General features: G+C 41.6%; 1 long non-coding RNA gene across 2 annotated transcripts in view; it reads left to right on the top strand.

Annotated features, from left to right (window-relative positions):
- The window catches only part of LOC144992198 (uncharacterized), a 44,197-nt gene that overhangs the window by 6,513 nt on the left and 24,025 nt on the right, over positions 1-13,659 (top strand). The window contains exon 2 of one of the 2 annotated variants that reach the window (XR_013656072.1): positions 4,414-6,476. The exons of the other annotated variant lie outside the window; for it this stretch is intronic. This is a non-coding gene — a long non-coding RNA (uncharacterized LOC144992198). Of the gene's footprint in view, positions 1-4,413; positions 6,477-13,659 lie in introns of those variants that run through there. 2 annotated transcript variants of the gene reach the window in all.

Here is a 13,659-nt window from a genome sequence, read left to right as displayed (position 1 = left end):
CTAAATAAGACATCATTTAATCTATTTTTACCTTTAACACAGGAGATGTTGAATTAGAAGCTAAACTATGCTAAACAGTTTAAATATATATAAATTCAAAGCCTAAGTAGTTGGAAAAAACGATGTGAAACAGCTAAAAATGCCAAACAAATCTGGATTCCATGGCTAACCAAAATGTATCCCAGCAGAAGTTGGACTTAGTCCTACATTCGCATAAAATAAGATATGTTGGCTCAAAACGTGTAGTGCTGGAAACAATGCTAAGTTAAATGCTACAATGTCAATTAATGTTAATGTTATGGTGCTAGCTTGCAGCCCCTCACACCCCCAACCTAACATTGCTGGTGCAAAAAAAAAAGGCAAGCATTATTTGAACTAGCTGTACAGTTTGGAGCCAGATGCTAACATCTATGACACTCATCTTCAAATTGCAACTTCTTTTTTTAATCATCTCTCTACTCCTCACATGCACTTGAGCATGAGCGGACCAGGGCAGATCAGGAGCTTAAAAATCTCAGTTTTTTCTCAATTTATTATACAAATTTCTTAACATCTCCTCTGTGAGAAAATAGTAGGTACATTTTGCTTGAATAAATAATAACATAAAATAACAGACTTAAGCTTTAGTTTTAACAAAATAATTGTGAAAATAAAAACTCTAAAACTGTTAAATATCATTGTAAGAAATTATCATTGTAAGAAAAGAAAAGGCTTTTCCTGTTGATTTTATTTCATTTTGCCTGACAACTTGTGTAATTACTCTTTTATCCCTAAATTAATGTCTCATTACGTAAAACACACCTTATACTTGATCTCAAATAAGTTCAGGATACCAGTTTTAATGTTTATTCTCTTAAGACTCCACATTTCCTCACCTCTGCGTCATCCAAATCAAATTAACAGGATCTCCATGTTCCACAAAGATGGGAAATGCACAGATTGACCAGAATACAAATAACTTGATTTTGGGTTTCATTATTGCCATGAATGGATTAAACGTTGATTTAGTGAGCAATAAAAGGAAAACGATACCTTTGCGAGGTGCTCTGTGTTATAGTAAGTGCTCTCATCCGATCTGATTAGATTTAGAATACCATCTGTTTCCTTTTTGTCCATCAGGAAGACATATATACAGGTTAAATGAGATACACTAGCACAATGCCTAACTCCTTGTTAACCTTTAAGAGATTTGTGTAATGAGCTGTAATTTTATGTAAACTGATTAACTTTGCAGTTTGTCCCCCAAATTAAAAATTTCCTACTTTGAATATAATTTCCTAAATCTTTTCATAAAGATCTTCTAGGTGGGTTTGCACACAGATATTTAAAAAAAGAGTTCCAATTTGTTCAATGAAAACTTGAGGCAACAAGTAATTAAGATGTTTAATTTATGTTTGACATTTCTTCCAATAAGGCTTTGAGTATTTACAGTCTTTAATTACAGCCTATGTTTATTTTCACAGCAATCTGGCTGTTAGAACAGGGCACCACTTTTATTTTGAAACATATCAGAGTCTTTCCATCCATCTTCTGTTCCTGTGCAGGGTGTGGGGGGCAACAGAAGCATGAATCAACTCCAGCATGACATTTAGCAAAAACAATACATGCAGAAGATCTCACAATGAACAATTATAACCACAGACTTCAACTGCCTTGGGGAGATATGAAACAGAATGGAAACAGCTGCAGTGATTACCAACTAACCTGATAAGAATTCTCAGATACAGTTCTCGCTCCAAAAATACATTCCTTTTTTTTTTTTTTTTTTTAACTTGTCCTGTCCAACAGCTGGACAGGCAGATGACAGCTGAGGGCCTCTTGTGTTGGACATATTTTACTTTAACAATAGGGGTTATTAATCTTCAGACAAACCAAAGGTATGTCTGAATAAACCCCTTTTGTAATTGAGGCAAAACTTTATTAATTTCAACCATGTTTGAAAATCTTTGGTCCTTAGGTATTCTCTACAAACTAGTCTGAATACCTAAGGACCAAAGATGTGTGTGTGTGTGTCTGATATAGCAATTGTCTTTTGCTATATCAAACTACTGGAAATTACATTGAGAACCATTTGACACTGTTGGTAGGAAGGATGGACAACCCAAACACAGAATAGAACACGGAGACTGGAAAAATCCAGTGTCAGTGAAATGGTAGTCAATGGAGCACCAGGATCTCTAAGGAGTGCACAGGACTGGGAAGACACAAGGATTTAGAGAGGGCAATGTCCACTTATTGAAAAGAGAAGTCTTACTTTAATCAGCTCTGAATAAAAAAAAACTGTGGAGAACTCAATAAGTAAGCAGGTTGGCATATCCCTAGATGTCCAAGGCAGGGATGGTAGAAGGGTTCGAAAGGCAACAGATAGATGAATCCGCACTCCTCTTGAAATGTATCCAGTAAGTTTATCTGAAGATCTATGACACAGTCATTTGTGATCTAAGGGATACCCCTAGATGAAACAATAGATCAAAAGTTCAGGAGCGATGTGGTGTTCAATGTCTTGCCCAAAAACACTTCAAAACATGGGCAGGCATGACGGGATCCAAACCTATGATCTTAGGATCAGAGGTGGACTTTTTCCGCAATCCACTATGCCCTAAAAACTTAACCAATCTATAGGTTCTTTCATCCCCTCCTAACAGATCCTTACACTCAACAACCTACAATCTTTTTTCTTTAACCCTTGTGCTATCCTAGGCACTTTAACGTTGGGAGTTGGGTCATCTAGACCCACTAGACAGTGCGCTGAACCTTTTTTCTTCAGTGATTTGTGATCTTCACTGGTGTCCATGGATTACATGAAATCTTTCCACCTTTATCCACCTTTGTCATGGTAGGGAGAACTCGTCAATGTAAGGGTGGGGTCATCTAAGATAACACAAGGGATAAGGCTCCTTTCAGTGTCTATTTTCTATGTACTGTCTACAATGACACAGTACACAGTACATGGTCTACTGTTTCTACACCCTCTCCACAATCACACAAACCTGTAGGATGGTTCCCGATCAACTGAAGTTTTTTGTTTAATGCTTTACTTACCATCCTTTGTGACATTACTATCTGATCTCTGTTCATTCGTATATTTGTCATCTTCAATAACTTCTCTTGTATGATACAGAGGATGTCCTTTCTTATCTCTTACTAAGGAAGAGCAATAGGGCTGATGAAGAGTTAAGGAAATATGGCAAGTCCAGAGTCAAAAAGCTGCTGGAAGTTTTGCTGTACAACAAAGTAGTGACGTGCTTAAACTTAGTGAACATTTCATGTCAAACTTGCATGATACTAATTTATCAAAGATTCTAGTGTCATAACAGTAAGTTGTTTTTTTTACTCAGACCCAAGATCTCCAGATGACACGCTAACATTCAAAAGACATTTTTCCTAAAAAAGAAACGTATTACTAAACACTTAAAGTGCAGCAGCTGTTGACATTTAGCCAATGTTTTAGAATGCTTGTTGTTTTACAATTTCCCTGGCTAGATCTCAAAAGTAGGTCAAATGGTGCCAAATGTATTGAGTTATTTTGTGTTTTTATAATGAGAACACAATGAACAGTTCTGTCATTTTCTTTACAAAATTTTTTCTTTGCTTTCAAAGTCCCTCCAAATAATTGTCGCCCTGCTGTTGGCGTTTATCGCATTGCCTCACAAGAGGAAAATTTTGGACCGTAAATGAGACTGCGGCTCGGGTGTGCGGCTGCAGCATTGCTGCCATCTTTGAGTAAAATATAAGACAGCTTTTTTAGGCCTGTGTATGGATGGTAGGCTATGCATATATAAAACTTTTTTAAAGGAGCTGTGTACCTGCACAGTAGTGGAGTGGTTCTCATCTCACAATGAGAAAGTCCTGGTTCAAGTCTCAGTTGGGTCCTTTCTTTGTGGAGTTTGGACGCTTTTTCCTTCTATGGTACAAAACCATAGCTAATGGGGTGACCGGTGACTCTGAAATAGTCTCTTAGGTGTGTGAATGTGAGTGTCTCTATGTGGCTAGATGATGGACTGTCCAGAGTGTACCACCCAATAGTAACTCGGCTTCCAAACCCAATGACTTCAACTGGGAAACAGCAGGTTAAAAAAAATGTATGGATAGATAAGTTGCACACCAGAAAGACATTGGCCTTGGGCCCCATTCAGTCTTTTGGCCAGGCCTTGGACACCCCTGGTTCAGAACATTATTTTGATCCAGAGGCATGAAAGAATATGCACATATTTATTAGGCCCAGACATGCAAAAGGTGGTTAACACTGGACCTCAAGCAATATGGTGGGGTGATGATTATTGACAAATCCTGTTCTTGTTGTTGCTCTGTTTGAATTGTTTACACTATGAAGTGCTCTTTTTTATGTAAATTACCATTTTTGATATGTTGTCTCGTTGTTAAAGAATTTGTAAATTTATATTCTCTCTGCAGCATTTCTCAAGCTATACCTCAACCCTAATTGCAGCACATGAGTAAAACCAAGACATGAAGTCATGACACCACCCCCAACTAGACGGGGGCCGGGCCTCATTATGTGACAGCAAAAGTGAAATTTCCAACGGAGACTGAGCGAGGGGGGCAAGAATGAGCTGGTGCCGTCAGCAGAGAGCCTGAAAACAGAGGGTACCTCTGTCAAAGATGTCAGAGTTCACGGGCGTAGCATGACTGAATGCGCGCACGCACACACACACACACACACACACAAACACCCCCCATAGCTTTGCTTCCGTCTTGTTTCTTCCTGACGTGATTCCCCCCCGTTCTCCCACCCTCTCCTTGTGTATCCTGGAATATCACTGTGAATTTCACTGCGGGGCACAAAGCCCCCTCGTTGGTGTCTGCGGAGCTGCATAATGAGAATAAATGAGCTGGAAGTAAATATGCAGGCTGCGTTGTGCCTCACCTCCATACCAGGCGGCCTATAGGCTTTCATCAAAAAATTAAGATGGATGGTGTTGCCAAGAACTCATAACAATACAGTGCTGTGTTTTATTTATTCAAGCTGGAATTCAACAGCTTTGTCTTCATGCTGTATTCTTATACTGATATTTACTCTAATGGAACAGCATCCAATAATCCAATGTTTAAAGTGTCATTTGAGCTGCCATTTTACACTGGCAAACAGCTAACATGTGGTTTCATCGCAGCGGTGGGAAAATGGGTAGCGCACCTTGTGTCGCAGCAGTCCGCCACCAGCTACTCCTCCCCCAGCCTCTTTCAGCTCAGTCGGTGGCTTTATTACTGGGATGCAGACCACCTAAGTCAGCAAAGAGAAAGATCGACGATAAATAAAATTCATGACACCCCTATGTTCTGGAGGGTGGATTTTATAGAGAAGAGCATTTCTCATGATGGTTTAACACCGACAACTACCAGCTCTGACTTTATAAAACAAGATATGAATCTGTTTTTGTTAGGATTTTAGATGTTTTTTTCACTAAAAAAGGAGCTGTCTGTCAATGAGAACAAGGTCAAATACTGTATTTTCCACTCTATTAGTCACTTAAAATCTTGATTTTTATTCAAAAACGTGCGCTTTATAATCTGGACCTCCAATAGATTAATTCTGGTTGTGTTACTTCTGTCGAAGGGATTTTGAGAGGTACATGGCACGATGTCAAAATGTTTGGTTGGATGATATTATAAATACGTTAATGCTGTTATTGTGTATTGGTGTTGGACTGTCTTATTTTCATGTGTTACCAAAAAGGTTGGGAGTTATTGTAGAAAATAGTAACGTTTAGTTTAGCGGAATCAGTCTGTTTTTGTATATGTTGGAAACAGGGTTGAGAGTCATGGTTATCGTGAATATGCCAATGTTGCTAATGCTTCTGATGCGGCTAATGTGTAGCGGTGCCGGACTGTGTGTTTTTTTACAGGTTACTAACTAGGTTTGGAGTTTGCGTAATCACAGTTAGATTTGGTGGTATCAGTCTGTTTCTTTACGTGTTTTGAACAAGGTTGGGAGTTATAGGTATTGTAAACATGCTAACGTGGCTAACCCTTCTAACGTGGGTAATGTGTTGCGTGTTACAAACAAGTTCAGCAGTTTCTGTACACATAGTTAATAAAGTCTTACTCAATTATCTCTGACTTTTTGTCTCACTTAATGCACCTTATAGTTTGGTCCGCCTTATACAATACTTAAGTCTAAAAATAGACCATTCATTGATGGTTTGCCTCATAATCTGGTATAAGTAGCGCAAACAGTACTTTTTAGCACTTGAAAGACATTCAGATAACACTTCAAGATTGCTTGGAATGGTGTGAAAACTTTGTTTGGATCCAAGGACTAAACAGGGATTCATCTTGGTGGTCATGATTACACAAAGTGCCTGAGCTGCAACAGCACAAAACCAAATTGACCTTTTATTTTTTTATCATTTTTATTTTTATTTTTTGCATGCAACCTGTGTTTAACTGAGTATTTATTAAATGGAAAGAAAACATATTTTTTTCCCATTAAGTTTTTCTGTTTGACAGCATCATTCATGTCAGAGTTTCTACATGTCAGAGCATCTTAACCCTTTTGCTATCCTATGACCCCACCTTTACATTGATGTGTAATCCCTGCCATGACAAAGATGGATAAAGATGAAGAGGATTTCATGTCATCCATGGACACCAGTGAAGATCACAAATCATTGAAGAAAAAAGGTTCAGAGCACTGTCTAGTGGGTCTAGATGACCCAACTCCCAATGTTAAAGTGCCTAGGATAGCACAAGGATTAAAAAACAAAGTAAAAAGTGTTACAGACACAACAATGTCCTACACCCATGATTGTTCTGTTTCTAAGTGATCAGGCACAGACTCCACAAATACAACATCAATACCACAAAGTGGTTCCAAATCTGAGCAAGGCTTTTACAGATTATTTTCAGCTCAAAGCATCTGCACCAGTGAGGAAATAACACTGTTGAAAATAAAAGTATTAGTTACAAAATTTCTCTGGTAACGGACCAATCCAACTAATAATTCTTTCTAGTATGCTGTTACTGAATGTTAAACATGCAGCGTTACAAAGAAATGATTTAATAAACTCTGTAAACCAGATGCACCACCAGCGCTGTAGTGCCATAAAGTGACTGTCTGTCAGAAGAGGAAATCGGGTTAACAGTATGATAAGTGATTCTAATTTACGGTGGCCCAGAAGGGTCACAACACAACATATTATCTTACCACACTACACATTAACTCACAACACAACACATTAACTTACCACACTACACATTAACTTACAACACAACACAATAACTTACCTCACAACACACCGTACTAATTGGCTGTCTGGAGCTGCTCCATGAAAAGTTTGCATTTTCCAGGTGGAGACATAACTACATCAATTCAGTGAGGTCAAAGACAAGAACATGCACGTAAAGTGAATATTATGTCTAAAGTTTTATGGGATTTTAAGTTATTTTCCATTTCTATTTTACACAAATCAATTGACTTATGAAATGATTTAGAAAGATTTACTGTATATTTTGACAACTTTTCTTCCCTACATAAACGCAAATATTTACTTTTCCTTGTAACTAGTTACTTTTACTATACAGTAATTAAGTTAAGTTTCAGGTCAAATCATGAATATAACTAGTATCTTTTTAAAGTTACGTTTCCAAAACTGATTTGCGCAAACTTTAAAGTGGGTCCCCATCAAAATCGTTTAATAGCCACATGTTTTCTACATAGAACTGTTGTAGAAACTTGTAAAAGTACATGCGAGAGCGAGAGTCTTGAACGCGGAAGCCCAAAACGCACGCTTCCACATGCGTTTACTTAAAGTTTTCATTGGAGGTGGTCACCTGAACGCGCATCTCCGGGGGTGGTGCGAACGTAGCTTGAGGCATATTGTGTCTTTAAATTTTAGAATAATTGAAGTGAAGGCAGGCAGGTTTGAACCGCTTCTTTGCCTTTATCAATAAATTAAATCATAAATCATGAGTCAAAAATGATGTATGTTTCTTTGGATTAGTTCTTTTTTAAAACAGTGTGTTCATCAAGCTGAAATATTGCCAAAAACATAAAAATCTTTGACAGTAGTATGATCTGCAAAGGAACGGGTTGTGAGAGAATGATGGGAATCTGCCGTTGTTTACAACTAGTGATTTTTGTCGGAGTTTGTGCCAAGAAGTCTTCTGGTTTTGTATTTTCTCATTCATTTGAAGTGTAAAAGAGCATCTGCACGGAGCACCACTCTAAGTCTGCAATTAATTCCAGCAGCAGGTTGGGCGAGGGCGTCTCCAGAAGCAGGTTGCTCTTTGCGTAGGCAGCCCCCGTCCCCTAACCGCCCCCCCCGCGCCCCCAGAGAGGCAACAGAGCCTCATCATGTCTTCGTGGAATCATTTCCTCTTTATGAAGAAGACAGGAGCATCCTCTCTAGCAATAAAGCCCGGGAGGTGTCTGGTGACGCTGTTGCCATAGTAATCCAAATATTGCTGGTATGAAATCTGTAATGAGGCGCCAGACTGGAGCCAAACAGCCGTCAATCATCCAACAAAGGAAGGAAATGGGGGAAAGAGCCATCTGAAGAAGGTGAGTCTTTTCTAGAGGTAAGGTTTTCGCAGGCATCTGTGACGTTAAAGACATACTTGTGGGATTTTTCTCATGATGAAGGACATTTATTGAGAAAATTATGCTTATAATTGCATCTCTAAGTTTTTCTTTGTTTAATTTTTTGGGAATCAGAAGCAGACGAAGAAATGCCGTTTGAGAAAATGTGATGTCGAAAATAAACTGGGCGGGCCATAAGCTCCCTGCTCCGCACCATTCTGATATATCCACTCATGGGCTGGATAGCTCAGATATTGCTCGGCATTTTTCTTGCACCGCTAATGATAGATTAGGGGTGTGAAGAGCTATAGGCTAGCGGGAGAGCGTGTAAACAGAGAGCTCTCAGCAACAGGGAAAGGAAGGGGGAGCGGGGTTAAAGTGATCCAACGGTCCCACCCACAACTCAGAGGTGAATTTCTGTCGCCCTGGAAAAACTATGTCCTAAAAAACGACACTGGTTTTTTAAATAGCTTGAAAAATAGATTAAAAGACGCTAGTGGGGCTTTAAAAAAACACAAAGGAGCAGAAATTGGACAACAAACCAGACCACCAAACAAGGACAAGTCCAGGCCGCTCCCATCCCCTCGTGAAAGAATTCTCCATGAGATAATTAAATTTCCCCGTGCTAGGATGCAACACAATGATTGTGTGATCATGCAAATAATTGCTTGTCTGCTTCACAGAGACACTCAAGCTCACGTTCGCCCATAGCAGAGTTTCTGTGTTCGTGCATAGTGGAGAGGGACATTAGGGTCAATCTGTACTCGGATAAGGAAGACTTACAGCAGCTTTGCACCCCTGCCACCCCCCACCCCCCCTGAGGCAGTGTGTTGAAATGTGAGGGTGTGAACCATCCACCAGTGTTACCCTTGCTTCCACACCTCTCCAGGGAGGTGCATAAGAAGCTAATAGAATTGAGCCCACGGGATAACAGGGGTGTTATTTTGTCTGTTTCAATTAAGGGTGTTGGGGGGTCTGTCTGAGAGGGAGGGGTGGGCTGCTTGTAAGCAGAGGCTTCCCTCAGGGGAGCAGCAGGAGAGGTAGCATCCAGCAAAATGGCTTTAAAATGCTCTAAACTCAAATCAATAGTTTGGATCTACGACTTGGATCGATCGAGACTGAAATGATGGCTGAAAGTTGTGGAGTTGAAAAATGACGCTTCGTTAACGTTTTTTTCCCCCCACCGTAAATATCTGCGGCTTTAAATCTTGTGTGATCTTAACCTTCTGTTGTCGTACAGGTCAAGAAGTACTCACCCTACCAAAGCCCCAATATAAAACAACTTTATTGAATTTTAAATTCAAAATCCATTGTGTTTCATGAAATAACCTGTTACTTATGAATTCAACTCAGTTTAGGTCATCCTTTTATTACATTTCAGATCAGCCGAATCAGGTGTGTGTGTGTGCGTGTGTGTGTGTGTGTGTGTATGTGTATGTGAGGTATGTGTGGGTGTGAGTTGGTATTTAGCACATGCTGCTGTGTTTGTGTAGGTACTCTGGATGTGTCAGTAGGTTTGCACAGACATTTGTAAGTGTAAGTGTGCGTATGTGCATGTGTGTTTTTGGTTTGCGCGTGTAAATGTATAAGTGTGTGACTGTGTGTGTTGATGGAAATGTAGAGGTATCAGACTCTGAATTCTGCAGGAAATTTGGTCAAAGCCTCTGTTAAGATTCAAAATAGTATTTAAATAAATTCATAGTTGAATTTCTGACATTAGCTTATTCCAGAACAGTTCAGCTGAAACAGCAGCTTATTGCAAAAATGGGCTTTTTTGCTGCATTTAATATAAATTAATTTCCTTTTTTGTTGTGAAAATCACTTTTTGTTAATTTCAGAAAAATAAAACATTTGCCAATTTTGAAAAAAAAAAAAAACTCCCCAAAATACTGGCACACATAAGTCTTTTCCTCCCATGATCAAATGCAGCAAACTTAACGTAACTTTATTTAAAAGTTAAATAAATTATTGCATAGTCTTTTTAAATCAGATTTGGATTTTTGTCTCTTTTTCCAAAAGGAACCAGGTCACCAAACAAACTTGTGACATTAACTTTCATCCCTCTGGTGTACTCATGTCTATATTCTGCTCTTATTCTTTTTCTCTCTTTTCTTTTTTTCCTACATTCTTATTAGCAGATCGATTGACAAAAAGAGGCACGAGCGTTTGTGAAGAGATGACGTCATCTGGAAATGATGCAGCAGATCTTTAGCCCAGATTCTGGACTGTTTCGAGTTGAAGTCTGCTGTAATGGTTACATTAAAATCAAGCAAACATGTTTTATGCAGGTTGTCTGCGACACAAATGATTTACAGGGGGAAAAAAACATCAGAAATTTCCATCAGGGACTTATAAATAAATCTAAAACACACAAATTAAATAAGGAAGAAAAAAAGGGACAAATTATGTCAGAACAGAGAAAAAATTAAAAAAAAATTTTAGAGACTGCAGGAAACATTGTGGCAACACTATCAAAACCATCAAAATGAATTATTTTGAAGACCTACTTCAATAAAACTAAAGTTACAGTTTTTGGTGTTGTTAATATGGTGTTGTGGCATTTTTCTGATGAAGGACATATAGAAAGAAAATAGCTTAAAATTGCATTTCTGAGTATTTCTTCATTCAAATCGTTGTGAATCAAAAAACAGATAAAAGATGCAATTTGAAAAATAATTGCATTTGTCGTTGTTTACCTTTCGGCATTTCCCTTTTGGGGTCACCACAATGAGTCAGCTTTTACTGATTTTCTTTATACGCCTGATACTATTCCTGACACAACCCTGTATGGACACAACCCCCTATGTGGGTTCCCATGTCATGGCTAGCGAAGCTAGGCAGACCCAGAAGCTGGAACCCGGAAGGAGGACAGGAGGTGAGTGAAATTAATGGGTTTTATTTGCTCCAGTGTTGTAATAGTTTGCTGTGGCGGGTAGGCAACGAGTCTGGAGAGTTGTCGTGGTTCTGTAGCCTGACTTGAGGTTCGGCGGCTGCTCGTGACGTGGCTGGAGGTTCGGCTGTGGCTCGAGCGGAGGCGTGACGTTTGGGCAAGACTCCGTGACGAGGTAGGTGGTCCAGAATGATGATCCACTCGGGTAGGAACTGATTCGGGCGTCCACTCGTGGGCATGAAGGTCCTGGAGACAAGATAAGGTGTGTAAGGCTAGAGCAAGAGATACATGGCATGAAACTGTGATAAGACCAGATTAGCACCATCAGGGGCAACGAACTGGCGATGAATGATGATCCAGGAGCTCCTTAAGTAGGTCTGGCAGGGTGATGAGTTGAGTGGGCGCAGCTGGGATGAATCAGTGGCCAAGCAGAGAGGGGAGGGGGAGGAGCCGACAGAGGCACCATGACAGTACCCCCCCCTCAACGACCGCCTCCAGGCGGACCAGGACGGCGATCAGGATGGGCCCGGAAAAAATCCTCAATGAGGGACGGGTCCAGAATGAGAGAGCGGGAGATCCAAGATCGCTCCTCAGGACCATAACCCTCCCAATCAACCAGGAACTGGTGCCCGCGGCCCCGGCGACGGATGTCCAGAATACGGCTGACCGTGAAGGCCGGGGCGCCGTCGATGACCCGGGCGGGCGGCGGGGAAGCGGACGGCGGGCACAGAGGACTGTCCTGTATGGGTTTGATTTGGGAGATGTGGAATGAGGGGTGTACCTTCAGTGCTCGTGGCAGACGGAGGCGGACACATGTAGGATTGATGATCCTTTCAATGGTGTAGGGTCCGATGAACCGTGGAGCCAGTTTCCGGGAGGTGGCTTGAAGGGGAATGTTGCGAGCAGTGAGCCACACCCTTTGACCAGGCTGGTAAGTGGGTCCCACCACCCTGTGTCGATTGGCGATGCGGCAGTTGCTCTCCTTGGTGCGGAGGAGAGCAGCTGTGGTCTGTTGCCAGATGCGTTGGCAACGCTGGAGATGTTCCTGGACTGATGGTACCGCCAAATCGAGTTCCTGGGACGGAAACAGAGGTGGTGAGTACCCGAGGGCGGCTTCGAACGGTGACACCCCAGTGGCGGAAGAGGTGTGAGTATTGTGGGCATACTCGATCCACACCAAGTACTGGGACCAGTCCTTGTCGTTCTGTGCCGCCAGGCAACGTAACGCTGCCTCCAGTTCCTGGTTGGCCCTCTCCGCTTGACAGTTAGACTGGAGGTGATAGCCGGAAGTGAGGCTGACCGTGGCCCCCAGAGCGGAGCAAAAGGCCTTCCAGACTTGAGAGACAAACTGGGGACCACGGTCAGAAACAATGTCCAAGGGAATGCCATGATGACGGAATACTTGGTTGACCAGGAATTGAGCAGTATCCGTGGCAGAAGGTAACCGGGTCAGGGGGATGAAGTGTGCCATTTTAGAAAAACGGTCAACGACGGTGAGGATGATAGAATTACCCTGGGACGGAGGTAAACCGGTGACAAAGTCCAAGGCGATGTGTGACCAAGGACGGCTGGGGGTGAGTAAGGGTTGCAGTAATCCGACCGGAGCGGAGTTAGAGGCCTTAGAGCGGGCGCAGATGGTACAGGCTGCCACAAACTCTCTGACGTCCTTTTCCATGGAAGGCCAGAAGAATCTTCTTCGGAGGAGATGCAGTGTTCTTTGGACGCCTCCGTGACAGGACAACCGAGAGGAGTGTCCCCAAGAAATGACTTCTGACCTGAGTGAGGTGGGGACAAATAGAGTGCCGTTAGGACATGGAGCATGATCAGGTTCCTCACCTTGGGCTTGGAGGACCCGGTTTTCAATATCCCAGGTGAGGGCGCCTATGATGCAGGTAGAAGGAAACATGGTGGTGGTGGTGTTTTCCGTAGTACAGTACTTGCGAGAAAGCGCGTCAGGCTTGACGTTACGGGTTCCAGGACGGTAGGTTATGGTGAACCGAAATCTGTCAAAAAACAGACACCAACGAGCCTGACGTGAATTTAATCTCTTGGCTGTTCTCAGGTAGGCGAGATTCTTATGGTCGGTCCAGACGATGAATGGATGTTCAGCCCCCTCCAGCCAGTGCCGCCACTCCTCCAGAGCCAGTTTTATCGCCAGCAGTTCACGGTTTCCCACGTCGTAATTCTGTTCAGCTGACGACAACTTTTTAGAAAAGAAGGCACATGGTTTGAG

The sequence above is a fragment of the Oryzias latipes genome, chromosome 5 (genome assembly GCF_053564925.1).
Source record: "Oryzias latipes strain Hd-rR chromosome 5, Olatipes_Hd-rR_3.1".
Taxonomy (NCBI): Eukaryota; Metazoa; Chordata; class Actinopteri; order Beloniformes; family Adrianichthyidae; genus Oryzias; species Oryzias latipes.
The sequence above is the reverse complement of the archived record's forward strand: the minus strand, read 5'-3'. Positions and strand labels throughout refer to the sequence as shown.